The following is a 26,937-nucleotide window of genomic DNA, read 5'->3' on the forward strand; positions in this document are numbered from 1 at the left end:
GAAGGAGAGAAGAAAGAAGATGGAGCTCACTAAATACTTGAGGAAATAATGGCTGTAAAATCTTGCAAATTTGTCAAGAGACTAACATTGGCAGATTCCAGAAGCTGAGTGACTGCCCAAGATGATAAGCACAAGGAAATTCACTTCAAGAGACATCATCATGACATTTTTTAAAACTAAAGACAAAGAAAAAAAATCTTAAAGCAACCAGAGGAAACCAACATATTCCTATAGGGAAAAAACTCATTCAAATGACAGTGGTTTCTCATCAGGAGTCACAGGGGTTGGTCAGAAAAAGAGCTATCAGCTCAGAATCCTATACCCAGTGAAAATATCTCTCAAGAATGAAGGGAAAATCAAGACATTGTTTTTTAATATCTTTCAAGAGTGTTCATAACTGTTCACCACAGCATTTTCATCATAGTGGCTTAAAAAATCTTGTCAAGTGGGACACCTGGGTGGCTCAGTGGTTAAGCACCTGCCTTCATCTCAAGGCGTGATCTCAGAGTTCCGGGATCAAGTCCCACATCAGGCTCCCTGCATGGAGCCTGCTTCTCCCTCTGCCTATGTCTCTGCCTCTCTCTATGTGTCTTTCATGAATAAATAAATAAAATCTTTTTTTAAAAAAATCTTGTTAGGTAATTCTAATAAGTTGCCATCTTGATGTTGCCGTCGACTAATCATCTTTTTCACTCAGCTTAAGGTTTTCCTGGTTCTTGGTATGATGAGAGATTTCCTCTTGAAACCTGGCATTTTTATATTATAAAACTCTGGACCTTATTTAAAATTTTTCTTTTAGCTGGCTTTCACAAACCCAGTGCTGGCAGGAAAATAAGGGGTGTAGGTAGAAATTCAGCTTCCCCATTTGGCCTCTCTTAACACCTGAAGTGGGGGGGCTCCTCATTATTGACACTCACAGGGGGCTTATGGTGATAAGAGTCCTAGCTCCCTACTTGGCCTTCTCTGTCCCCATCTGGAAGGGATGTTGGGGCCTGGTGATAGTCTAGGATTCTCACCTGGCCTTGCCCATTGGAGGTGGGTGTGGGGCCACAGACTTTCCTGCAGTGTTTGGCTGGAGTAGAGTGGATAATGGTGGAATTTTCTGTTCTTCTTGGCTGATCCTTTACTGGTCTTTGGGCTAAGAAAGCAGGCTTTCTTGAGACTTTCTGTCCGTACCCATTGGTATTTCTGGGTTGTTTGTGATCCAATTCTGGGACACATGAGACAAAAAGACAATGTGGGGACTCACTACCATGTCATTTCTCAGGTCTCAAGGTTCCTACATGGTTCATCTTCTTTTCTCTGCTTTCAGAGTCTAGGTATGACAGATAGATGATAGGTAGATAGATAATAGGGGTACCTGGATCAAGCCCTGAGTCAAGCTCCCAGGTCAGCAGGGAGCCTGCCTGTGATTCTCTTTGCCCCTCTTCCTCTGCCCCTCCCCCTGCTCAAGCATGCTTGCTCTCTCTCTCTCAAATAAATAAATAGATCTTTAAAAAAAAAAGATAGATGATACAGATAGGTGATCTAAATCATAGATAGATATTCTATATAAATATCTCTATCTTTATAAAAAATCTAGGGTTTTTAGTTTTACTTGGCAGGAGGAATGGGGAGAAGTATGTCTGCTCCATGTTCCCAGAAACAGAAGTTCCCTATCTAGAAGCATTTTATTTTAGCTAAGCTGTCTTTGGACATGGTTGTTCTAACCCAGGACTAGCATCAACACTGCCTTCAATCAGCTTACAGGAGGCTCCATGCAGACAGACCTCAGGCACAGTCATTGAGAAAGTTGGGGTGAGGATGAAACAATGACCACAACAAGCCTTCACTGCTCCCCCTGTCAAAGAATGCCCACTCAGCAGGACTCCGCAGCAAGCATGGGCTGGAGCAGCCTGGCCTCTGGCCCCAGCCCTCTCCTGGCACACTATTTTTGATTCTTCCACCGGAGGGAGGACTGACGCCCCTCTCTAAGCCAGCACCATCTGTCTGAGGGCCCGGCAAGAAGCCAGACCGCAGTCCTTCCCCCTGCTTCTTGGTGTAGCACATTTAAGGGACCTATTCCTTGGAAGGCCACACTCTGAGCTATATGCAGCCAGCTTCTCGGGTGGGGGTTTGGTCTCCCTTCAAGGCAGGACCGCCGTGGAGTCGTAGGGCATCATCAGACAGGGTCCAGTGAGGGGAAGGCACTGAGTCAGGTTGTAGGGTGCTGGGGGCTCATGCTGCAGCCCCACCTCTGCTCTCACCCTGGCAGATCATGAAAGAAGGGGCTTCAGGGTGCACCCACTGCCCTCAGGCAGTTCTACACACCCTCTTCATGCTCACCCGTGGCATCACTGGGGCCCTAAACTTCCCAGCCTAGTAACCAGAGTAGAGATTTGACCTCCTGCTCCTCCACTTGGCAGCTTTGGGGCAAACTCTTATTTCACTGAGTATGTATTTCTGCTATAAAAGGAGGTCAGATTTGATTTCAGAAGCAAGCAGCCAGCAGTTGATACTTGCCTGTGACACAACGTCTGTAGCTGGAGAAGGAAGAGATAGATGTCTTGGGCTCCCAGGGGCAGTGACCTCTCGGTGCCAGAAGTTTGGTGCTGCCAACAGTGAGCACATTAGACGGCTCCAGGTACTAGTACAGAAATAGCTCTGGGGCCATTCTGCCTACAGCCACATTTCAAAAGGTCCCTCTCTATCCCAGCATATTCAGGCCACATCTCAGGAAGGAGAGAAAGGGTAGAGGGTAAGGGGTGGGGCAAAACAAGGCTGGTTATGCCCACCAGGCAAAGCTAGTCCCACTTCAGGCCAGCCCGTCCAGGGCAGACGTCCCTCACGGAAGGGCAAACTACAGCCATGGAGTTTGTGCTATGCACGTTACATGCTATATGTGTGCACACGCTCTGTTACATGTTATAGGCATGATATGCTCTGCGTTTTGTGCTTTGAATGTTACATGCTGTGCATATCACGTGCCAGGCGTGTTACATGCTATACGTGTTAGATGCAATTTACATTGTGTGCTATAAATGCATGCATAGTGTGTCACATGCTATCTGTGGCATGTATCATGTGTGTTGTATGCTATGTGTATTACGCTATGCATGTTATATACTGTGTGTACCATATAGCATGTACCCTGTGATGTATCACGTTATTCATACCATATATGCTATGTATGTTACGTGTTATAATATTATTTACTGTTACATGCCATCACTACAAGTTTATACATGTACACATGCTATATGTTACGTGCTATTTGTATTTCACACTGTATGTGTTACATGTTATACGTGTTGCATGGTATATATTATATGTGTTACGTGCAACTCTTTGCAGACAGTGGCCAGTTGAGTCCAGTCCCAGGAGGAGATGGCGCTGGCTGTGGCAGGCCGAGCCCTCTCCAGTTTTGAGCAACCTCTACTCCCAACTATATCCACCAAGATGCTGCTACAAGATCTCAGGCAGGGGCCAGAGCCTTTTAGCTGTGAGACCCACACTCTCATCAGGCCCACAGCAAAGGTCCTTTGTTCTTTTTTATATCTGTGATATAAAAAAGTTCCATAATCTGTTTATCCAATTCCTGTTGTTGGACACTGGGTTCTTTCAAATTTTTAGCTATTTATAGATAGTTGTTATTAAATTGTCCATGTTTTCTTTTCTCTTGGGTAAATACCGAAGAGTGGAACTTCTGGGCCATATGAAAGTACATTTTAGGGACGCCTGGGTGGCTCAGTGGTTGAGTGTCTGCCTTCAGTTGAGGGTGTGATCCCGGGATCCGGGATCGAGTCCCACGTCAGGCTCCCTGCAAGGAGCCTGCTTCTCCCTCTGCCCATGTCTCTGCCTGTCTCACTCTGTGTCTGTCATGAATAAATAAATCTTTTTTAAAAAAAAGTACACTTTAACTTTATAACAAATTTGCACTTTTTCAAAGTGTTTGAACTAATTTACTACCATCATAGGCAGCAGGTGTCTGCCTCCATCATTCCTCACTCCTGCCAACCTTTGTTCCACAATTTGTTCAATTTTAGTCATTCTAGTAGTTAAATAAAGGCATCTCAGGTGGTTTTGAATTTTTATTACCCAGATAACTGATGATGTTAAGTATCTTTTCAAATGCTTATGGGCCATCTGGATATTTTCTTTTGTGAAATGTGTCTTTTGTTCATTTTTTTAAATTGAGTTGTATTTTCCTTATTAATTTGCAGGAACTCTTTATATATTCTTGGTAGAAATCCTTTGTCAGATGTATGTATTCTGAATGTCTCAGTCTTTGGCTTAGCTGTTTATTCCCTTGATGAACTCTTTTGATGAACAGAAGTTCATCAAACTTAATAAACTTAATAAAACCTAAGTTATTAATTTTTTGTTTCTTTTTGGTTAGTATTTTTGAGTCTTTTTGTCCAAATAAATGTAACCATGAATGCTACTTCTAGGAAACCTCTTTAAATGGGATAGGGTGGGATGCCTGGGTGGCTCTGCAGTTGAGCGTCTGCCTTTGGCTCAGGGTGTGATCTCATGATCTGGGATTGAGTCCCACATCGGGCTCCCTGCAAGGAGCCTACTTCTCCCTCTGCCCATGTCTCTGCCTCTCTCTCTGTGCCTCTCATAAATAAATAAATCTTTAAAAAATAAAAGTAACAAATAAAATAAAAGGGCATGCTCATCACCTTTCTTTCTCTTATCCTGCTGCCTGAAGCATATATGTGATAGTTGGTGTACTAGCACCCATCTTAGGCAATGAGGTGATCTTGGGAATGGAAGCCACATGATAAAAGGAGCCTGAGACATCATGAGGATAACATACTAGCCCTAAAACTGCCGATATCCAGACTTCCTTCATATGAGACAAAAATGTACTTCTATCTTGTAAAAGTTTCTATTGCTCAGGATTTTGTGCCTCATAGCTGAATCTAATCATAACTGATATATAAAGAAAAATTAATTAGCAAACTCACTAATCATCTATTTTCACTTTAGTTTCAAAATTTCTCTAAATCCGCAAGTCTTAATTCTCATCATCCTTCCATATTACATAGCAAGTTTATAAAAGTGGGAATGCCCATGATTCAGTTTGGGCCTGAGTGGGAGGCCCAGGCACCCTGTTTTTTCAAATAGGATGTAGTCTCCCCAGGGGGTGTCTCCAAGGGCTATCAAGGCTGAGAATTGGTGCTTGAAATCCATGCTTCATTCTTGGCTTGAAAGCGTGAGCATTATGATCTAGACAGCTCCAGTGAGAAATGGACCAATACTTAATAAGTTATATGAGATAGAGTTGAGCAAGCAAAACCTGCCAGCCAGCCAATCAAAGTAGCTTATTTAAAGAGTATCTGCAGTGGGGAACAGTGGAGCACCTGCTTCAGGAGCCAAAAGGTCTTGGCTCCCTGAGGAATGACTTTGTGCCAATTATGTGAGCCTCAGTTTCCTTCTCTGAAATATGAGTCTATTAGAAATAATACCTGCCTGGTGCTCAGATTGTTGGGAGGACAAAATAAGATGGATGATGGACTTCAAAGGGTCTTGCATGTTACATGCAGGAATGTTCCTGACATCTCTGTAGGCAAGGAGAGAGATTCTGTTCAGCCACGAAGCATGCTGATGGATCCCATGCATGGCCGTGCTCTCTTCAGAGCTTTGCAAGGCGCCACCAGATCTAGGCTTAGTCCCCCAGCACCTAGAGTGATGGTCTCTATCATCTTTTGGACTCAGAGAATCAAGTGAAAGCTGTTCATCTCTCTGGAAAATGCAAAAGGCACAGACGTACATCCCCACAAAATATGCACACAACCTCAAGGCTCATGGTCACCAGGAAGCCCCCTACAAACTTAAAGTGAGAACACATGTTCTATAGTGTCACCTCCACTCAGGACCAGAAGTAGAGAGTGGCCATTCCAGGTAGTAGGACAACCTGTTAACAAGGGTATAAGTAGAGAACAAACCAATGAGTGGTAAGTCCTCAGAATGGGCTTGCTTACGGATACCTTGAAGCAAGTATCCTGCACTCTCAACTCTAACAGGAGGCAGCTCTCCATCTTTGGTGCCTGTTATAGACTGAATTCTGTGCCCCCCAAATTCATATGTTGAAATCCTAACCCCCATGTGACTGTATTCAGAAATAGGGCCTTTATAGAGGTAATTAAGGTTAAATGAAGTCATCAGGGTGGGACCCTAAACCAGAAGGACTGGTGTCCTTCTAAGAAGAGGAGGTGACATGCGGCACCTCGGGGCCCAGTTGGCTAAGCATCTGACTCGATTTTGGCTCAGGTCATGATCTCAGGGTCATGCGATTGAGTCCCACATTGGGCTCTGTGCTGGGCATGAAGTCTGCTTAAGATTCTCTTTCTCCCCTCTCTCTGCTCCTCCTCACTTCTCCTCCTCTCTAAAAACAAAAGAAGGAGGAGAAGGAGGAGGAGGAGGAGGAGACACCAGGGATGCATGTCCACAGAGAAAAGACCAAATGAGAATACAGTCAGAAAGTGTCCATCTACAAGCCAAGGAGAGAAGCCTCAGAAGAAACAACCCTGCCAACACTTGATCTTGGATTTCTAGCCTCCAGAACTGTGAGAAATAAATTTTCGTTTTTAAGCTGTCCAGGCTATGATATTTGTTCTGGCAACCCAAGCAGACTGAGACCGTGCCTACGCAGCGTGGGGTTTGATCTGGACAGTTGGGATGGGGCTGGAGCACAAACAAGTGAAGTGTCCCCAGTGCACAGCTTCACTGGCACAGCTCCACATCCTTGCAGCCGGGCCTGGCAGAGTGAGGTCCCTCCAGCACTGCCAGTCTCAAAACATGTCCCCCGCCCCAGCTACTCCACTCACAATATCTGCTCATCTTCCAAGCCTCTGGGTTCAGTTTGGGGACCATCATTTCTTCTCTGGTTTTAGAAGGTAGATTTACTTAATAGCTTCCACCCAGAAGGAAATTATAATCACATTGTAGAAATAAAAAAAGACCATTCAAATGAAAACAGGCAAAGGTGATTTACTGGGAGTTTGCTATGCAAGGGAGTCAGCCACCATCACATGCATTTTGACAGAGACTCAAAGGCAGACAGAGAAGGAAGTGAGAAGGATCTATAGCAGAGCAAACAACAGGCTTCAGGTGCACCCTGGTTGTCGCAAAAGCTAAGTGTTGAATCTAGGTAGTGGGTGTATGGGTGTTAAAATAACTCTTTCTTCAACTTTTCTAACTTTCTACAGAAGTTGGGGGGAAATGCTGGCTCTCTAGTTTTACTTGCAGAACGTGAGTCACCAGCTTGAATCAAAAAACCCACATTTTTATTTACATGTTTACATATTTGTTTTTACAGGGAAGTGCCCAAGTGTCAGGAGCTCCATTTGTGGCCTGTCCAAGCTGGAGAGCCCTGTCACTGCACCACCCTGCTTCTTGGAACCTACAAATTTCCATACACTCTCCTGAAAGCCACAAGCAGCTTCCTGGGAGGCCAATCCTCAGTGCTCAGGCTTCCTGGCCCCAGGCCCCCTCCCAACACACATACTTGGCCTCCCTTTTGGGTAGACCTGGCCTCCACTCCTATGAAAGGCACTTACTCCATCTCCAGCCATGAAAGTGACCAACTCAATCAACCCTTGTGCTCCCCACCACAGAGCTCCTTGGCCTCAGGCTCAGGATGGCCACACAGGGCCAAGTGCTAATAAAGTGTCTCTCTCTAAGTGAATTGATCCAATCAAACAATCTGTGTCTAGCTTCAAAGCACATGTAATCCCTATCACCCCCAACACCAGCACCCCAGTCCCGAGGTCATGTCACAGGCCTCGCCCTGGGCTCTGGCTATCCTCTTGGGCCCTCCATCTGGCCTCTACACAACAGCCAGAGCAGCCCTGTCAAAACTGAGCCAAGCCAGGTGATTTCTCTGTTCGAGACAGTCCAGTGGCCCTCAGAGGAAAAGCCAAAGTATTAAGCATGGATCTCAAGGCTATATGTCAGCAAACTCTAGCCCATAGACCAAATCTGGCCCTCAGCCTGTTTGCATCAATGTGCCTTACTGGAAAACAGCCACATACTTTCGTTTATGATTTTCTATTGCTGCTTTCCTGCTACAACAGTTCACCTGGGGCTGTCCTAAATGTCGCCATGAAGACACTCAACTAGTCCCATGGATAGGCCCACTTAGAAAGCAGCCAAAGCCCAGGGCCAACAGCCAGCACCACACTCCAGCCCTGTGTGTGCACCGTGCGTGCTCCACCTGCGAGCCATCGGATGACTGTGGCCCCAGCTGACGTCAGACACCAAGCAGAAACGCCCCGCTGAGCCCTTCGCAGTGCCTGACCCCACAGACTCGAGGCGCATGACACATAGTTGTTTTATGCCACTACATTTGCAACAGAACTGCTTGTAATCCCATTCTGCCTTCTTCATATGGTAAACGCACCTTTAATTACATAAAAATATCTGCTTTTCCTTAATTATAAGCATATATATGCATATTCATACATATGTACATCCAAATGTATGTAGAGGGTGTTGGTTACTTGGCTTCACAAAGTGGGATCTTGATCCACACACGTGGAACACATGCTCAATTTTTACTCAATATCTTCTACAAATTCCACTGAAATCTGGCCCCGGCATTCCCTCAGTCTCTTTCATGGCTGCCTAATGTTCCAGGTGTGGATGCCTGTAATTTGCTTGGCCATCCCTGGCAGATGCGCAGTTACTTTACTCTGCTTTGAGGCAGTGGTGCCTTCCCTGGGCACCCAGGTGCAACCACAGCACTTTATTCTGTTGCCAGGGCTAGGCAGGAAGATAGAAACACATGCTACCTCATTGCTTTCCAGCTTTCCAGGTAGACTAATGTCCCACCTCTGGAAGACAGCTTTTTATCACTGTGGATGCAGTGCGACCAAGTGTAGAGGGCTGTCAACAGCCGCACAGGGCAAGCATGCTCTAGATCCCCACGTTTTCAGCACAGCTCTGAACCCCCAGACAAATCTGGGTCTCATGGTTTCTCAGACCCAGCTAAACTTCATCAGTGGATGGACACTGCTAGGTGTAGATAAAAATCATATCTCAATTCCTCTGTGTAGAGGAAATGCTGTCCATCAGTGACCTCAGGGACAAGTAGCCTCCACCCCCACTCCCTGCTGCCCATCCCCATCCCCAGGTCCCTCTGGGGTCCTCCTGTGCAGAGGGAGCTGCCAAGCCCCATGCACCTGAGGCCACTCATCCTGAGGGTGGAGGTTAATTTTCAGAGGCAGAACTATAAATCAGCGGTTCCCAGCTCTCCCATATCACAGACCCCTTGGGGTCTCCAAAACACTTTACAAGTATGTATATGCTAATAATTTAGTAGCCGTTTGAAAGACATAAATTAAGACAGAACTATTTTTATTTCACTCTGAAAAAACTACCATTTAGTTACTAGCAGGATATGTGTGTCCATTGGGCGCCGCACAGCTTCTCAAGCCTCACAGTTGGATGCGACATCCCTTGCCCCACAGTGATCTCCATGTGGTACTAAAACCCATCTTTGCCAGGGTAGGATCACCAAAAGGGCTGGAGTGTCATGTAGGGCCTAGGGCCCGCAGCCCCACCATGTTTAGCAGAGGGATCTGCATCCCCTGGAACTGAGCCCCCATGTACCCAGCAGCTCCCACCTCCCAGCAGGCTAAGGAACTCCCCACCCCTGACCCCTCCACCTGGCCCCAGCCTCAGAACGCAGAGCCTGCAGAAATCAGGACAGGTCTGCCAACAGTGGTGGGCTCTGAGCCAGGGTGTCAGATACCCAGGCAGGAGCCTGGCTCTGAGTGGTCACTAGCATAGAACATGAGTGCCAGGGTTCATGCTCCCGGGACCCCAGGCGCTCATGGGAATGTCCCCGGGTGCTTGCATGACTATAACCTCACAGGAGAGTGTGGGTAACAGCACCCGGAGGGCACCATACTGAGGCAGGAAAGGGGCCTCAGTGGTGGAACGCAAGTCTGTCCTGCACCACTTGACACAGAAACCAAGACCAAGAGTCTGTCCAGCAATGAGCTAAAGGCAGTCCATCATGTGGTCCCCACACAGCAGGGCTAGACCAGGGTCTGTCTGTGGTCTCTGCAGTCCCAGGGAACCCTACAGGGATCAGCCACATTCCTGAACATAACTGAGGGCACAGTGATGCTCTATGTAAAGACATTTTTTTCTTATTGAGATTTTATTTATTTATTCATGAGAGACAGAGGAGAGACAGAGACAGAGACACAAGCAGGCTCCATGCAGGGAGCCCAACGTGGGACTTGATCCCAGGACTCCAGGATCACACCCTGGGCCAAAGGCAGCGCTAAACCACTGAGCCACCCGGGCTGCCCTGTGTAAAGACATTTAAAAGAACAGATTGCACAGAAAGAAGACGGAAAAAAATACACAAACAATATTTGATATTCAGAGTATTTGTTTTTGAAGTGAAAATACAGGCTATTTATCTTATTTTCTTGCACTTTTCAAATTTTCTAAACTATATAGGTATCAGAATAAACTTTTTAAAGCAACGTCTGACTCACAAACCCTGAATTCCTCTCCATCTAAAAGGGCCAAAGTCTGAAAAGGGGGATCTCAAACTCAAATGGCTCGAGGTGTCTGGCAAGTTGAGTAAATGAGAGCAAAGGTGGACCCGAGGCAAAGGGGAGTTGGTGGGGACTGCGGAGAACTGGCTGCTCTGAGAGAAGCAGGCGACTCCCAGCTCCAGCTGTGGCCTCGGTAATCTTAAAGCATCATAAAAGCTCTGCTGGAAGCCTATTTTGAAGACAGAAACAAGGGAAGCAGAGCCCCAGGTGACACAGCAAGGAGCAGCTGCCAGGTGCGCACAGGACTCGGAACGTGCGGGAGTGCGGAGCGTGAGCGCCACCTGCCGGCCGCGGAAAGCCCTCCCGGCAGCGGCTGCCGAGCGCCACCCCCTGGAAGCCCCCCAGAGGGATGCCCGCGGGCGTCCTTTCGGCAGCTCAGGGCGGCCTTGCAGGGGGTGCGGGAGTGGGGAGAACACTCAGAGGTGCGAAAATTCCCCAGCATCATTATGGAAAGCCTACCGGTGAAACAGAATCTTTACAGACTTCGCACAAGGGAAAAGATGGCTATTTAGAAATTGTCTACATTAAAATCAGGAAGTTCTGGTCTTTAAAAGGCATCAAAAAGAAATGAAAAGCAAACAAACGAGGTGAGGGGAGAATGATATTTAAAATAATATACGTGAAAAATGACTGATAGATAGATAGATAGATAGATTCTTCAGTCTGGACCAAAAAGAAGAAAACACAAACTGAACGGCTTAAAACTTAAAACTCGCTACTAAATAAATAAATAAATAAATAAATAAATAAATAAATAAATAAATAAATAAGTAAATAAAACTCGCTACTTCCTAGGAAAGGAGCCAGGAGGGCCAGTAAATGTGGGAGATATCCAGCTTTGTTTTCAAGGAAGCATACATTAAAAGCTGGTATGCAATTTCCCACTCACTAAATTAGCAAAAATTAAAATCTCTGTCAGTATAGAGTGTTAGGAAAGAGGGAAAAATAAAATAACTTCCATACCCAGCTAGTGGAAATCGAAAATGGAGCAATCACTGGAACTCCGTTTGGCAGTTAATGAGGGTGGATATCTAACAGAGGTGCTTTCCTGTGGTCCAGGATACCTCTCCTTCATGAATATACTCAAAAGAAATGCAAGCACACGTGCCTGGGGACCCAAGTCAAAGAATGTTTGCAACAGAAAAAAAAAAAAAAAACTCTGAAAACAACCCAAATAGTCATTTGCTGGCATGTCCCCACAGTGGACTAGTAGCAAGGAAAAGGAATGGCTGCACACATGCATGAACCCCAAAATCAAAGTCCACATACCTGACACATGCACAGGATTTACATAAAGTTCATTTATATAATATATGTGCTTCCGAAGTGAGCACAAAGTTCATTCATATAAAGTTCAAAGAACAGGTAAAACTAAATAATATTAAGACAGTGTTTCTCAACCTAGATTTCATAATCACCTTCCAAAGGAGACCTTTTAGAGATTTTTTTTCTTTAAAATGCCAACCTCCCATGAAATTTTAATTCTGTAAATATACTATATAACTGTTCACATATTGTGGCTCTTTGGGGACCACAAGTCACTGTGTTATCTAAGTATTTTTTGCCTGTCTCCAACTAAGAACCAATTTTCACCTCCATGAAATAATATTGCCCTCTTGAAAATGCATGGGTTAAACCATGTGAAATTTTCTACATTCAGTTTCAGGTGGTTTGACCTAATACATTGCTTTAAAGTACATATGCTTAGTGAAATAAGTCGATCAGAGAAAGACTATAATCATATGATTTCACTTATATGTGGAGTTTAAGAAACAAAACAGAGTATTATAGGGGCAAGGAGGGAAAAATAAAATAAGACAAAATCAGAGAGGAAGGCAAACCATAGGAGACCCTTAACTATAGGGAACGAACCCCCTTCAACTAGCAGTCACTCATCAACTAGCAGCAGATGAGTCACTTCACTCATCTGAGTCACTTCACTCATCTAGGCTGAGGATTATTCTATCAGTCCAAACTTCAGCAGCCCACTTGTGGACTTTAGCCCCAGAAATACATTCATTTGTTCATTCTTTCAGTCCTTTAACCACCTAGCATTTCCCTCATGACTACTGCTGTATTAGGCTGGACAAGAGAGGGAAAGAATCTTTACAACCCAAACTTCATTCTCAAGAGGCGTGTCTGGCTTTCTGGACCTGGTTCATTGGTACCACCAGTCCCCACCAATATGACAAGAGATGTGCAAGACCCATACACTAGAAACCACAAAACACTGCTGAGATAAATTAAAGAAGACCTATACAAATGGAGAGATAAACTGTGTTCCTGGGTTTGAAGACTCAGTCCTGTTAAAGTGTCAGTTCTCCCCAGATTGAACAAAGATTAATGCAATCCTAATCAAAATCTCAGCAAGCTTTTTCATAGCAATTGACAAGTTGATTCTAAAATGTATGTGGAGGGGCACCTGGGTGGCTCAGTGGTTATGTGTCTGCCCTCAGCTCTGGGCATGATCCAGGAGTCTTGGGATCAAGTCCCACATCAGGCTCCCAGGGAGCCTGCTTCTCCCTCTGCCTCTGTCTCTGCCTCTTTCTGTGTCTCTCATGAATAAATAAGTTAATTCTTTTAAAAAATAAATAAATAAAATAAAATAAAGTTTATGTGGAAATGCAAAAGACCTAAAAAAGCCAAAATATCTCTGAAAAAGAATTTTAAAAATTTATGAGCCAGAACTACCCAGCCAGAGTGCTCCCAAATTCCCGACCCATGTGAAAATAATAAATGTTTATTGTTTGACACTGATAAGTCTGGGGGTTATTAATGCAGCAATAGATAACTAAGATAGTAATCTTGGGTCTGGCAAAAATGCCTTAAATATGACACAAACAGCATGAACTAAAACCAGAAAAAGAAATTCATAAATCTGATTTTATAAAAATCAAAAACTCCAGGGTGCCTGGGTGCTGAGTTGGTTAAGCATCTGCCTTGGGCTCAGGTCATGATCCCTGGGTCCTGGGATGGAGCTCCGCATTGCAGAGCTTCTCCCTCTGCCTCTGCCCCTCTCCTCACTTGTGGTCTCTCTCAAATAAATGAGCAAATAATCTTTTTTTTTTAAAGATTTTATTATTTATCTAGGAGAGACACAGAGAGAGAGAAGCAGAGACATAAGCAGGCTCCACACAGGGAGCCCAATGTGGGACTCGATTCCAGGACTCCAGGATGATGCCCTGAGCCACAGGCAAACACTCAACCGCTGAGCCACCCAGGCATCCCAATGAGCAAATAATCTTAAAAAATTATCAAAACTTCTTCTCTGTCCAAGAAACTTCAACAGCATTCCAGATAAGATGACATAGACATCATTTCTCCCAGTTCCTTCCACTAAGTACAACTAGAATCCTGCACATACACAGCTGGCGATCATAGGATCATAGGAAGGGAGTCTCAATGAGCTCAGACAGCCACAGCACAACACCACAGAACTGTGAGGAGTAAGAACTCCTCACAGTTCTAGAGGGTGGGAGTCCAAGGTCAGGGTGCTGGTCGATTTAATGTCTGCTTAGAGCTCTCTTCTGGAGTTGCAGACAGCTGCCTCTTGATGCCTTCTTACATGATCTTTCCTCAGTGCACTTAGGAAGAGAAAGAGAGCTCTGGGGTCTCTTTTGAGTTATGTAAGGCATTAATCCCATCATGGGGGCATGACCTCATGACCTCATCTAAACCTAATCACCTCCCAGAAGCCCTGCCTCCAAATACCATCACACTGGGAATTAGGACTTCAACATATGAATTTTGGGAAGACACAAACATTTAGTCCAAAACAAGAACTCCGAAAGATGGAAGGCAGATTGGTGACACAATGGTAGCAGAGAGGCCTGGCCAGCCTAAAGACAGCACTTTGGTGCCCTGTCAATATGCAGTCAGTGATGAATGAATAGAGAGACATCCCCCTGCCCTGTAGTAGCAGGTAGCCCTGGGTGGAATGCTTTCCTCCCTCCAAGCACGGCATCAGCAGAGACTATAGCCTCCACGTGGGTAACAGATAGCCTATGGCAGCACAGCAACAGCAGATAACCTGGGGCATTTTCTTCCCCCCTGCCAGCTATGTTAACCAAGGATGGAGTCTGGACTTCCATCTACGACCCAGCAGCACCTGAAGCCTCAGAGAGTCCTCCCTTGTGGATAGCATTTAGTTTGCATTTAGCAGTGGTAGGCAATGCCCCTCACTTTCCAAACTAGGAAATGGTGGGAGGGTTTTGGAGAGAACAGAACTACAGGGATCCTCTAAACCTCTCTAGGATATTTTGGGCAGACAGCTAATTGACCCAGGTTTTCAGAGCAGCCTTTGAATAGCACACATACAAAGTAGACCAGAATAGCGTTGCAAGGACTTGGAAATGAAATTGTCATTGGAACCAAAGCCCACAAAAGTAGGCCAAGACCAGCATACTAACCTAAATAGAATGACTGTTTGCTAAAATAGACCGTTTCAATAGGATCCACAGTCTCATAACATTATATCCATAATGTCCAGATACACAATAAAAAATCATTCATCATACCAAGAATGAGGAAAATCACAACTGAAGGGGAAAAGACAATCAACAGATGCCAACACTGACATGACTCAGATGTTGGAATTATCTGACAAAGATTTTGAAGCAGCCATCATAAAAATGCTTCAGTAAGCAATTATGAATACTTTTGAAATACATAAAAATAAAAAGCCTCAGTAAAGAAATAGAAGATATAAAAAGAACCAGAGGGGAATTATAACATTAAAGAACTAAAGAATCAAAATTTAAAACTCACTAGATAGGCTCAATACTAGATTAAAGATGAGATATGAAAGAAGACAGATCAATATAATTTAGTCAGTCTAGGGGTGCCTGGGTGACTCAGTTGGGTAAGCAGCCAACTCTTGATTTCAGGTCAGGTCATGATCTCAGAGTCATGAGATCAAGCCCCACGTAGCACTCTGCACTCAGCAGGGATTCTGCTTGAGAGTCGCTCTCCCTCTCCCTCTGTACCTCCCCCTGCTGTGTGCTCTCTCGCTCCCTCTCTAAAATAAATAAATAAATCTTTTTTAAAAATAGGATTTGTTCAGTCTGACCAAAATGCACAGAGAGCCTCAGAGGACAATAACAGAAGATCTAACGTGTGTGTCATGGATGACCCAAGAAGAGAAGAGAAAGTGTGGAACAAAAAGCATATATATTTGGAAACATAATGGTTGAATATTTCCAAAATTTGGTGAGAAGCATAAACCTATTCATTCAAGAAGTTAATAAATCCACCTAAGACATATCATAATCCAACTTCTGGCAAGTAAAAACAAAGAAAAATCCTAAAAGTGACTAGAAAGAACTCATTGCCTATAGAAAAACATTTTAAATGACAGCAAATTTCTTATCTGAATCCAAGGAGACCAAAGGAAGCAACACAACATTTTTTAAGTGCTGAAAGAAAAGAACTATCAATACCAAACTATATGCAGATAATATTGCCTTTAGAAATGAGTAGGAATGAAGTCATTCTCAGGCAGAGAAACACTTAGAATTTGTCACCAGTAGATCTACTTCTAAAAAATGGCTAAGGTCAATCTCCAAATAGAAAGGAAATGATAACAGAAAGAATCTTGGGACATCAGGAGAAGAAGAAGAAGGAAGAGGAGAAGGTGGAATGAAAGAACAGTGGAACAGGTTTAAAAATAGGGGTAAATATAGTGTTATCCTTCTCACAAATTTTTTTAGTTGTGTTTGGTGGTCAAAGTAAAAATTATAGCATGAGCTAATGTGATGCTCAATACATGTTGAGGAAATACAACAACTGTATTTTAAAAGTGGAGAAGGTAAAAGTATCTAAATGGAAGTAAGTTTTCTATACTTTCTTTGCAGACATAAAATGTCAGTACTAGTAGTCTGTAATAAGTTGTGTATGTATATGTCAGCCCTGGAACAACGACTAAAATGAAAATATGCACAGAGACATACTCAAAAAAACTATAGAGAAATCATAAACATAATCCCCCCCAGAACGTTCAAGTAACCCAGAGGCAAGCATTGAAAAAGAAACAGAGAGGAACAGGAAACAGAAGGAACAAACAGAAAAATATTAGAAATATTGGAAATACTGATGGTTCCCTAAATCTCTAATTTGGAAGTATGCATAACAATCACCTCCTCTGAATCTCTTGACTTGAACTAAGCTTTAAAATCATATAAGTAAATCAAGTGGAATCCCCCCAAAAATGCTCAGGTAACTCACAGGAAGGCAAGAGAAGAGAAGCAAAGAAACGAAAAACAATGGAAACAAACACAAAACAAAGAACTTGTAAGACTTAAGTCCTAACATAGCAATAATACTTGAAATGTAAATGATTTAAGGCAGCTGGAAAGGGGGGAGCTTAGTTATTTAGCACCGCCTTCAGTCCAGGGCGTGATCCTGGGGACCCAGGATCAAGTCCCACATCGGGCTCCCTGCATGGAACCTGCTTCTCCCTCTGCCTGTGTCTCTGCCTCTCTCTCTCACACACATTCTCTCTCTCTCTGTGTGTGTGTCTCTCATGAATAAATAAATTCAATCTAAATAAATAAATAAATAAATAAATAAATAAATAAATAAATAAATAAATATTAATGATTTAAATATACCAATCAAAAAACAGACTGGCAACATATATTATAAGAAAACACAACCCAATTGTATGTTATATAAGACACTCATTTCAATCTATAGGTAAGCTGAAAGTTAACAGGTGGAAAAATATACATCCTGCAACTTTTTTTTTTTTTAAAGCAGGAGTGGCTTGGGACGCCTGGGTGGCTCAGTGGTTGAGTGTCTGCCTTTGGCTCAGGTCATGATCCTGGGGTCCTGGGATCCAGTCCCATATCAAGCTTTTCGCAGGGAGCCTGCTTCTCCTTCTGCCTATGTCTCTGCCTCTCTCTGTGTGTCTCTCGTGAATAAATAAATAAAATCTTTAAAAAAAAAAAAAAAGGAGGAGCAGCTATACATTAACATCACATAGAATAAACTTCAAAGAAAAAATTACTAATGATAAAGAGGAATATTTTGAGATAAAAGAATTGATCCACTGGAAAGGTATCATGATCCTAAATATGTGTGCACCAAAAAACAGAGCCTTGGGGTGCCTGGGTGATTCAGTCAGTTAAGCATCTGCCTTCAGCTCAGGTCATGAACCCAGTGTCCTGGGATGGAACCCACGTTGGGCTCCCTGCTCAGTGGGGAGCCTGTTTCTCCCTCTCCTCACAGTTCCTGTTCTATCTCTTTCTCTCTTTCAAATACATGCATACATACATACATACATAATCTTCAAAAAAACAGAACCTCAAAATACAGGAAGCTGAAAGAAGAAGTAGACAAATCCACAACAATTGCTAGGGACTCGAGCACCCCAGTCTCAGCAATTGATAAAACTAGACAGGAAATCAGTAAAGACATGGAAGAACTGAGCAACAGAATTTAACTGACATTTACAGGACACTCTAGCCAACAATAGCAGAATATACATGATTTCCAAGTGTCCATGGAATATTCACCAAGACAGACCATTTCAAGGGTCATAGAGCAAACCTTAATAAATTTTTAGAAATTGAAATCATATAGAGTATATTCCCTGACCATAATGGAATTAAAAATATAAATAAATAACTAGAAAATCTTCAAACACTTGGGAACTAAACTCCATGCTTCTAAATAACCCATGAGTCAAAGAGGAAGCCTCAAATGAAATTTAAAAAACACATAAAACTGAATGAAAAGAAAAACACAACATATCAAAATTGGTAGGATACATCTAAAGTAGTACTGAGAGGGGACTATATAGCACTAAATGCTTACATTAGAAAAGATGAGTTCCTACCTCAAGAAACTAGGAAAATAAGAGTAAATAGACCCAAAGAAAGAAGGAAGGAAATAATGAAAACAAGAGCAGAAATCGGTGAAATTGAAAAATAGGAAAAAAAAATACAGAAAATGAAATAAAAATCAGTTCTTGAAAAGATCAATAAAACTGGTTAAAACTGAATAAAATTGATAAAAATAAAGAAAAGACACAAGTCACCAATATCAGGAATGAAAGGGGGGTATATCAATACAGATGCTACAGCCATTAAAAGTATAAAAAGGAAAAAAATAAATAAATAAATAAAAGTATAAAAAGGAACTATTACGAAACTACTTACTTAGATGAAAGGCGCCAATTCCTATAGAGTCACAAACTATCAAAACACACCCAGAATGAAATAGATAACTTGAATAAATTCTATGTCTACTAAAGAAATCGAATCTATAAATAGAAATCTTTGTGCCATGATAGTTTCCCTGGAGACATTTATCAAATATTTAAAGAATTAACATGAATTCTATACAATCTCTTCCAGAAAACAAGAGAAGGGAACACTTCCAATCTCATTTTACAAGGCTCTGAAGCCAAAACCAGACAAAGATGAGATTTTTAAAAAAGAAAACTATAGACCATATCTCTCATGAACTTAAATATAAAAATTCCTCAACAAAATATTAGCAAATTGAAATGAGCAGTATTTTAAAACATTATGTACCACACCCACCTGGGATTTATTCAAGGGATAAAAGGCTGGTCCAATATTTGAAAAGTAATCAATATAATCTGCTATATCAGTAGACTAAAAGAAAACTCGTGTGATCATGTCAATTGATGTAGAAAAATAATTTTACAAAATTCAATATCCATTCATACTAAAAGCTCTCAGAAAACTAGAAATAAAGAGGAACTTCCTGAACTTGATTAAAAAAATACATCTAAAAAAAATCCTACAGCTAATATCATATTTAACAGTAAAAGACTGAATATTTTCCCCTTAAGATCAGGAACATGGCTCTCACAAATCTTAGGCAACATAGTGCTGGAAGTCTTGGCCAGAACAATAAAGCAAGAAATGCAACAAAATGTCCATATGTGAAAAAGGAAGAAATAAAACTGTCCCAATTTGCTGACAACATGACTATCTACATAGAAAATTCTAAGGCATCTATTAAAAATAAAATTCCTGGGATAAATGAATTTAGTAAGGTTGCAAGATACAAGATGAACAAATATAAAGCAACTGTATTTCTATATACTAGCAGCAAAAAGTGGAAACCAGAGTTAAAAACACAAAACCAGGGGATCCCTGGGTGGCTCAGCAGTTTAGCGCCTGCCTTCGGCTCAGGGTGTGATTGTAGAGTCCTGGGATAGAGTCCCATGTCAGGCCCCCTGCATGGAGCCTGCTTCTTCCTCTGCCTGGGTCTCTGCCTCTCTCTATCTTTCATGAATAAATAGATAAAATCTTTAAAAAAAATTTACAATCCATTCAAAAAGTTAAACATAACAAAACATACATAGAACTTGTATGCTGGAAATTACAAAACACTGATGACAGAAGTCAAAGAAGCTTAAAATAAATGGAGAAACATTCTGTGTTTGTGGATTGGAACACTCAAACACTCACATAGTAAAGATTCTCTCAAATTGATATACTCAATCTATCAAAATGAATTAATTCAATTCTGTCAAAATGCCAGAAAGACTGTTTTGTGGATATAGAGAATATTTTTAAATGTAAAACCATTTCAAAAAGGAAAAATAGAGAGGAACCACCTAACTGATGTTAAAACTAGCTCATAGCTACAGTAAGTCAAGACTGTGTGCTATTAAAAGGGAGATAGACACAAAAAACAGTGGAACAGCATAGACTACTCCAGAAATATGGAACCCCAAATAGATTCATGCAAAATCACCCAGGTGATTTTTTTTTTTTTTTTTTACAAAGGCACAAATTAGTTTAATGGAGAAAATATAGGCTTTCAACAAATGATGCCAGGATAGTTGGACATTCATTGGCAAAAACATGAACCTCAATCTAAGTAAGTCTCATGCCTTTCTAAGAAATTAATTCTAAGTTGACAATGCATTTAAATATAAACTGTAAAACTATTTAAAATTTTTAAGAAAAAACAAAAGACAGTATTTTCAGGACCTAGTGCTAAGCAAAGTGCCCTGAGACATGAAGCTAAAAGCACACAAAAAAACTGGATAAATTGAACTTCATCAAAATTAACATTTTTGCTCTATGAAGTAAGCTAAGAGGATGATATCCACAATGAGCTATCACTACACATCTATTAAAATGACTAAAATTTAAAATAGTGACACCACCAAATGAGGAAGCACCTGGTGAGGAAGCAAAGAAACAGTTTTGCATACATTTCTGATGGAAATGTAAAATGATACAGACAGTCTGGAAAACAATTTGATGGTTTTTCAATAAGCCTAAACATGTACTTACAAAATAAACTAGCAATTGCACTCTTCAACATCCCCCCCACCCCGCCAAAAAAATGAAAACTTACGTTTACACAAATGTTTATCCCACTTCATTCATAATAGCCCAAAGCTGACAACAACCAAAATTTCCTTCAATGGGTGAACGGTTAAAAAGAAACTCTCTGGTATATCCACACAAGGAAATACTATACAGCAATAAAAAGTAGCCTTTAGGGCAGCCCTGGTGGCACAGCAGTTTAGCGCCGCCTGCAGCCCACAGCGTGATCCTGGACACCCGGGATCGAGTCCCACGTCAGGCTCCCTGCATGGAGCCTGCTTCTCCCTCTGCCTGTGTCTCTGCCTCTCTCTCTCTCGCTCTGTATCTCTCATGAGTAAATAAAATAAAATCTTAAAAAAAAAAAAAGTAGCCTTTAACACACACAACTTCAATTGTTCTCAAGGGAATTATGCTTAGTGGGAAAACATCAATATCAAAAGGTTGCATACTATATGATTCCATTTTCTGTATGACACCTTGTGAGATTCTGGAAATGACCAAACTCTATAAATGAAGGACAGTTAATGGTTGCTAAAGGAGAGGTGAGGGTGATGGAGAGAAAAGCAACTGTAAAGAACAGTACACAGCAATTGTTTCATGGTGGGGGAACAGTTCCATATCTTGATCATGGTGGTAGTTACATACACACATATGTGACATCAATTTGCATAGAACTACACACACACACACACACACACACACACACAAATGAGTGCATATAAAAAAAACTGGTGAAAATGGACAGTTCTGTGTCATGTCAGTTTCCTGAGTTCAATGTTGTACTGCAATTAAACCACACGGCCCTGTTAGTGGAAGGTGGGGGGAGGGTAAATGAGACTCTTTGTACCATTTTTGCAACTTTCTGTGATTCTATAGTTATTTTAAAATTAAAAGTTTTTTAAAAGCTAAAAAAATTTACAAAAATGAAAACTCAAGCCACAAACGAAAACGAAATATTTGCAAAACATGTATTTGACAAAAGACCTGTGTCTAGAATAACTTGCAGAACTTGATAAGAAAAATACAAATAGCCCAATTTGAAAAAAAAAAAAAAAGAACAAAGTATTTGAACAGACGAACTAGGGGTGGTAGAAGGGGAGGAGGGCAGGGGGTGGGGGTGAATGGGTGACGGGCACTGAGGGGGGCACTTGACGGGATGAGCACTGGGTGTTATTCTGTATGTTGGTAAATTGAACACCAATAAAAAATAAATTTATTTAAAAAAAGTATTTGAACAGATACTTTACCAAAGAAGATAAACAGATGGCAAATAAGCACATGAAGAAAAATATTCAATTTCACTAGTGTTAGGGAAATGCAGATTAAAACCTCGACGAGACCACCACACACCCAGGAGAGTGACTAAAATTTAAAGATTTAAAGATAAAAGATAAATTTTAAAAGATAAATTTTATCTTAAAATTTATTTTTTTTTTTTTTTTTTTTTTTTTTTTTTTATCTTAAAATTTAAAGATAAAGACCATACCAGGTGTTGGGCAATGATATAGGGAAACTGGAACTTTCCACCCTGCTAGTGGAAATTTTTAAAAATGGTAAAATCATTTCGGAAGCCAGTTTGACAGTTCCTTAAAAAGTTAAACATACACTTTTCATATGATCCCGACTTTCCACCCCAAGGTATGCACCCAAGAGGAAGGTGGCTGTACAAAAGCGTGTGAGTAAATATTCTGAGCAGCTCTATTTATGATACCTGACCACCATGATTACTTAGCCAGAGCCTCACAGGTACCGAGGGTAACCTATACTTTCATATGTCTAGGTCAGTGTTATTCCCATAGTCACATGGGGGTTTATACTTAGACAAAGGATGTGGGCAGGAGGTAGAGTAGGGCTGGGGACAGATCTGCTGTAGGGGGAAGGTGCTTCGGAGCACTTAGTCTCGCCCACCTCCAGGCAAGCCCTGGGAGAGCAGAAGACTTGTCAGCAAACTAGCTACCTCCAGTCCTGAAGAATTGCAAGCCTACCCAGTCCTCAAAGGCAGATGTCTTGGGAGTTTCCACCCCTGGCAAGGAAGGTGAAAGGAGACGCAGCCCTCAGACACCCTACATCTCTGAGACCCTCTACTGCCATGACCTTATACCCACCGGAGCCTAATCTCTAAAACATCACTTTTTCCACCAAACTAACAAAGAGGTTTTTAAAGTGCTGATACCCCGGGTTGATGAAGATGGGGGAAAAAATAAGACATACTCATATCTGCTGCTTCTGGGAAACATTCTGCAACATATATTGTTTTTAAACCTTAAAAATATGCAAACTTTCCCACCATTTTAAGAATGTATCCTAACTCAACATTTTAAAAAAATAGCACCAACTGAAGTATTTATAATATGAGAAAGTGGAAATAATTTTTTTTTAAGTCCAGCAAAATGTAGGAAAATTATTCCCAGCCTCAAATTCCACATTCATCCACATACCATCAACTGTAAGGGCAGAATTAACAGATCTTCAGGCTTAAAAAGACTTAGAAATAGCTCCCATACACTCTTTCTTAGAAGGGATGTCCTTTGACAAAACAAGGTGAGGCTCTGAGAGGGGGAGGCCCTGGAATCCAGGATACAGGGCTCCCACAACTGAGAGGCAATGGGGACCCTGGTCTTGAGCCCCCTCAGCCAGGATGAAGGCCAAGCTTGAGCAAGGAGAGCCATGGGGCAAGTATCCCACATCCAGATGATCTGAGGTCTGTGCATATTCAGGAAGATGATAGAAAGGCCTTTGATAGAGCTGTTGGACCGTTTGTGGAAAAATGAATGAGTAGACAACTAAGCAAATGAGAGACAGAGAATTAACTCAGTTAAACTAAGTTATGTCAACAAGGAAAGAAGTTGAGGGGGGCAAGTTGGTGGAGGAGTCCTCACCTCCCCCGGCCCCACCAACTCACCTGGATAACTTTCAAACCATCCTGAAAACCTACGAATTCAACCTGAGATTTCAAGAGAAAACAGCTGGAACGCTACAGAGAGAAGAGTTTGTGCTTCTAACAAGGTAGGAAGGCGGGGGAAAAAAAAATCCAGTCGGGGAGGGGCCTGCGAGGAGCCGTCTGAGGCCCAGCCCCGGAGAGGCAGGAGCTTTAAAAATCCACACCGGATGCTTCCCGGAGGGAGATGTGCTCAGCGGGGAAACCAGGCAGAGCCGCAGGACGGGCGGTGAAGCCTCCGGGTTTCCGGGGTCACTAACAGGAGGTGCGCCCCGGGGACATTGCGCCGCGCACCGCGGGCCGCGCGGGAAAGGGCTGGAGCGCGCGGCGGGGCCTCGGGAGCAGCTCGGGCGGCGGCTCCGGGCGGAGGGGGCTGCGCCTGCTGCCTTCGAGGCCGCCCCCCGGGAGCAGATTCCCGCAGCGCAGGCTCCGGAGCCCAGGGCGCCCAGCGGACGCAGCCAGGATCCTGCGCTGCCCCGGGCAGGCGGAGGCGGGAGGGCACAGGAGAGTGAGGATGCTCCTGCCCCGGGCGCCCCCGAGCTGTGCAGATCAGCGCCCCCGTCCCGGGAGCACCCAGGCCCGAGCGGACTGGGAGACTGGGGTAACTACTGCGGGAGCGGACTCCAGAGCTGGAGACCTGGCCGCTGCCAGTGTCGTTGTTCCTCCTGGTGTCACCCTGTGCCCGGGACAGAGCAGGGCCGCCAGGGAACAGGGGCCTCACAGGATAAACAGCTGCCACTGAGCGTGCACACACCTGAGAGTCAGCACAGCAGCCCCCCCCCCCCCCAAGAAGACCAGCTGGAAAGAAAGCTCCAGGGGAGGTCTAGGTACTTACAGTATATAGAACCATAGGATACACCTCCTTGTTTGTTTTGTTTCTGTTTTGTTTTTCTTTTTGTTCTTTGTTGCCCCCCCCTTTTTTCCTCTTGTTTTCATTCCTTTTTCCAGTACAACTTGTTTTTAGCCACTCTGCACTGAGCAAAATGACTAGAAGGAAGAACTCACCACAAAAGAAAGAATCATGGGGATCCCTGGGTGGCACAGCGGTTTAGCGCCTGCCTTTGGCCCAGGGCGCGATCCTGGAGACCCGGGATCGAATCCCACATCGGGCTCCCGGCGCATGGAGCCTGCTTCTCCCTCTGCCTATGTCTCTGCCTCTCTCTCTCTGTGTGGATGACTATCATAAATAAATAAAAATTAAAAAAAAAAGAAAGAATCAGAAACAGTCCTCTCTCCCACAGAGTTACAGAATTTGGATTACAATTTGATGTCAGAAAGCCAATTCAGAAGCACAATTATAAAGTTACTATTGGTTCTGGAAAAAGCATAAAGGATTCAAGAAACTTTATGGCTGCAGAATTTAGATCTAATCAGGCCGAAATTAAAAAGCAATTAAATGAGATGCAATCCAAACTGGAGGTCCTAACGACAAGGGTTAACGAGGTAGAAGAAAGAATGAGTGACATAGAAGACAAGTTGATGGCAAGGAAGGAACGTGAGGAAAAAAAAGAGAAAACAATGAAAAGACCATGAGGAAGGGTTAAGGGAAATAAATGACAGCCTCAGAAGGAAAAATCTATGTTTAATTAGGGTTATAAAGGGCACCAAAAGGGACAGAGGACCAGAAAGCCTATTTGAACAAATCATAGCTGAGAACTTCCCTAACTTGGAAAGGGAAACAGGCATTCAGATCCAGGAGATAGAGAGATCCCCCTAACATCAATAAAAACCGCTCAACACCTCAACATTTAATAGTGAAACTTACAAAGGATAAAGAGAAAATCCTAAAAGCAGCAAGAGACTAGAGATCCCTAACTTATATGGAGAGAAATATTAGACTAACAGCAGACCTCTCACAGAGACCTGGCAGGCTAGAAAGGGCTGGCAAGATATATTCAGGGGCCTAAATGAGAATAACATGCAGCCAAGCATACTTTATCCAGCAAGGCTCTCATTCAGAATAGAAGGGGAGATAAAGAGCTTCCAACATAGGCAGAAACTGAAAGAATATGTGACCACCAAACAAGCTCTGTAAGAAATATTAAGGGCGACTCTGTAAAAGAAAGAGGGAGCCCAAAGAAATAATCCATAAAAACAAAGACTGAATAGGTATTATGAGGACACTAAATTCATAGCTTTCAATAGTAACTCTGAACGTGAATGGGCTTAATGATCCCACCAAAAGATGAAGGGTTTCAGACTGGATGAAAAAGCAAGACCCATCTATTTGCTGTCTATAGGAGACTCATTTTAGACCTAGGACATCTACAGCCTGAAAATGCAAGTTTGGAGAACAATTTACCATTGAAATGGTCCTCAAAAGAAAGGAGGGGTAGCAATCCTCATATCATATATATTAAAGTTGATCCCAAAGACTGTAGTAAGAGGTGAAGAGGAACACTATATCATACATAAAGGATCTATACAACTAGAGGACCTCACAATCATGAATATTTATGCCCCTAATGTGGGAGCTGCCAAGGATATGAATCAATTAATAACCAAAGTAAGATATACTTAGATAATAACACACTTACACTGGTAGACTTCAACATGGCGCTCATGTAAATGACAGATCTTTGAAGCACAATATCTCCAAAGAAACAAGAGCTTTAAATGATACACTGGACCAGATGGATTTCAAAGATATTTACAGAACTTTACAACTGAATACACATTCTTCTCAAGTGCACATGGAACTTTCTCCAGAATAGACCACATACTGGGTCACAAATCAGATCTCAACTAATACCAAAAGATTGGGATTGTACCCTGCAATTTTCAGACCACAATGCTTTGAATCTTGAACTCAATCACAAGAAGAAATTTGGAAGAATCTCAAACACATGGAGGTTAAAGATCAGCCCGCTAAAAGATGAAAGGGTCAACCAGGAAATTAGAGAAGAATTTAAAAGATTCATGGAAACTAATGAGACTGAAGATAACAACTGCTCAAAATCTTTGGGATACAGCAAAAGCAGTCCTGAGAGGGAAATACAACACAATACAAGCATCCTTCAAAAAATTGGAAAAAACTCAAATACACAAGCTAACCTTGCACCTAAAGGAACTGAAGAAAGAATAGCAAATAAAACCTACACCAAGCAAAAGAGGA

Source organism: Canis lupus, chromosome 19, assembly GCF_011100685.1.
Source record: "Canis lupus familiaris isolate Mischka breed German Shepherd chromosome 19, alternate assembly UU_Cfam_GSD_1.0, whole genome shotgun sequence".
NCBI lineage: Eukaryota > Metazoa > Chordata > Mammalia > Carnivora > Canidae > Canis > Canis lupus.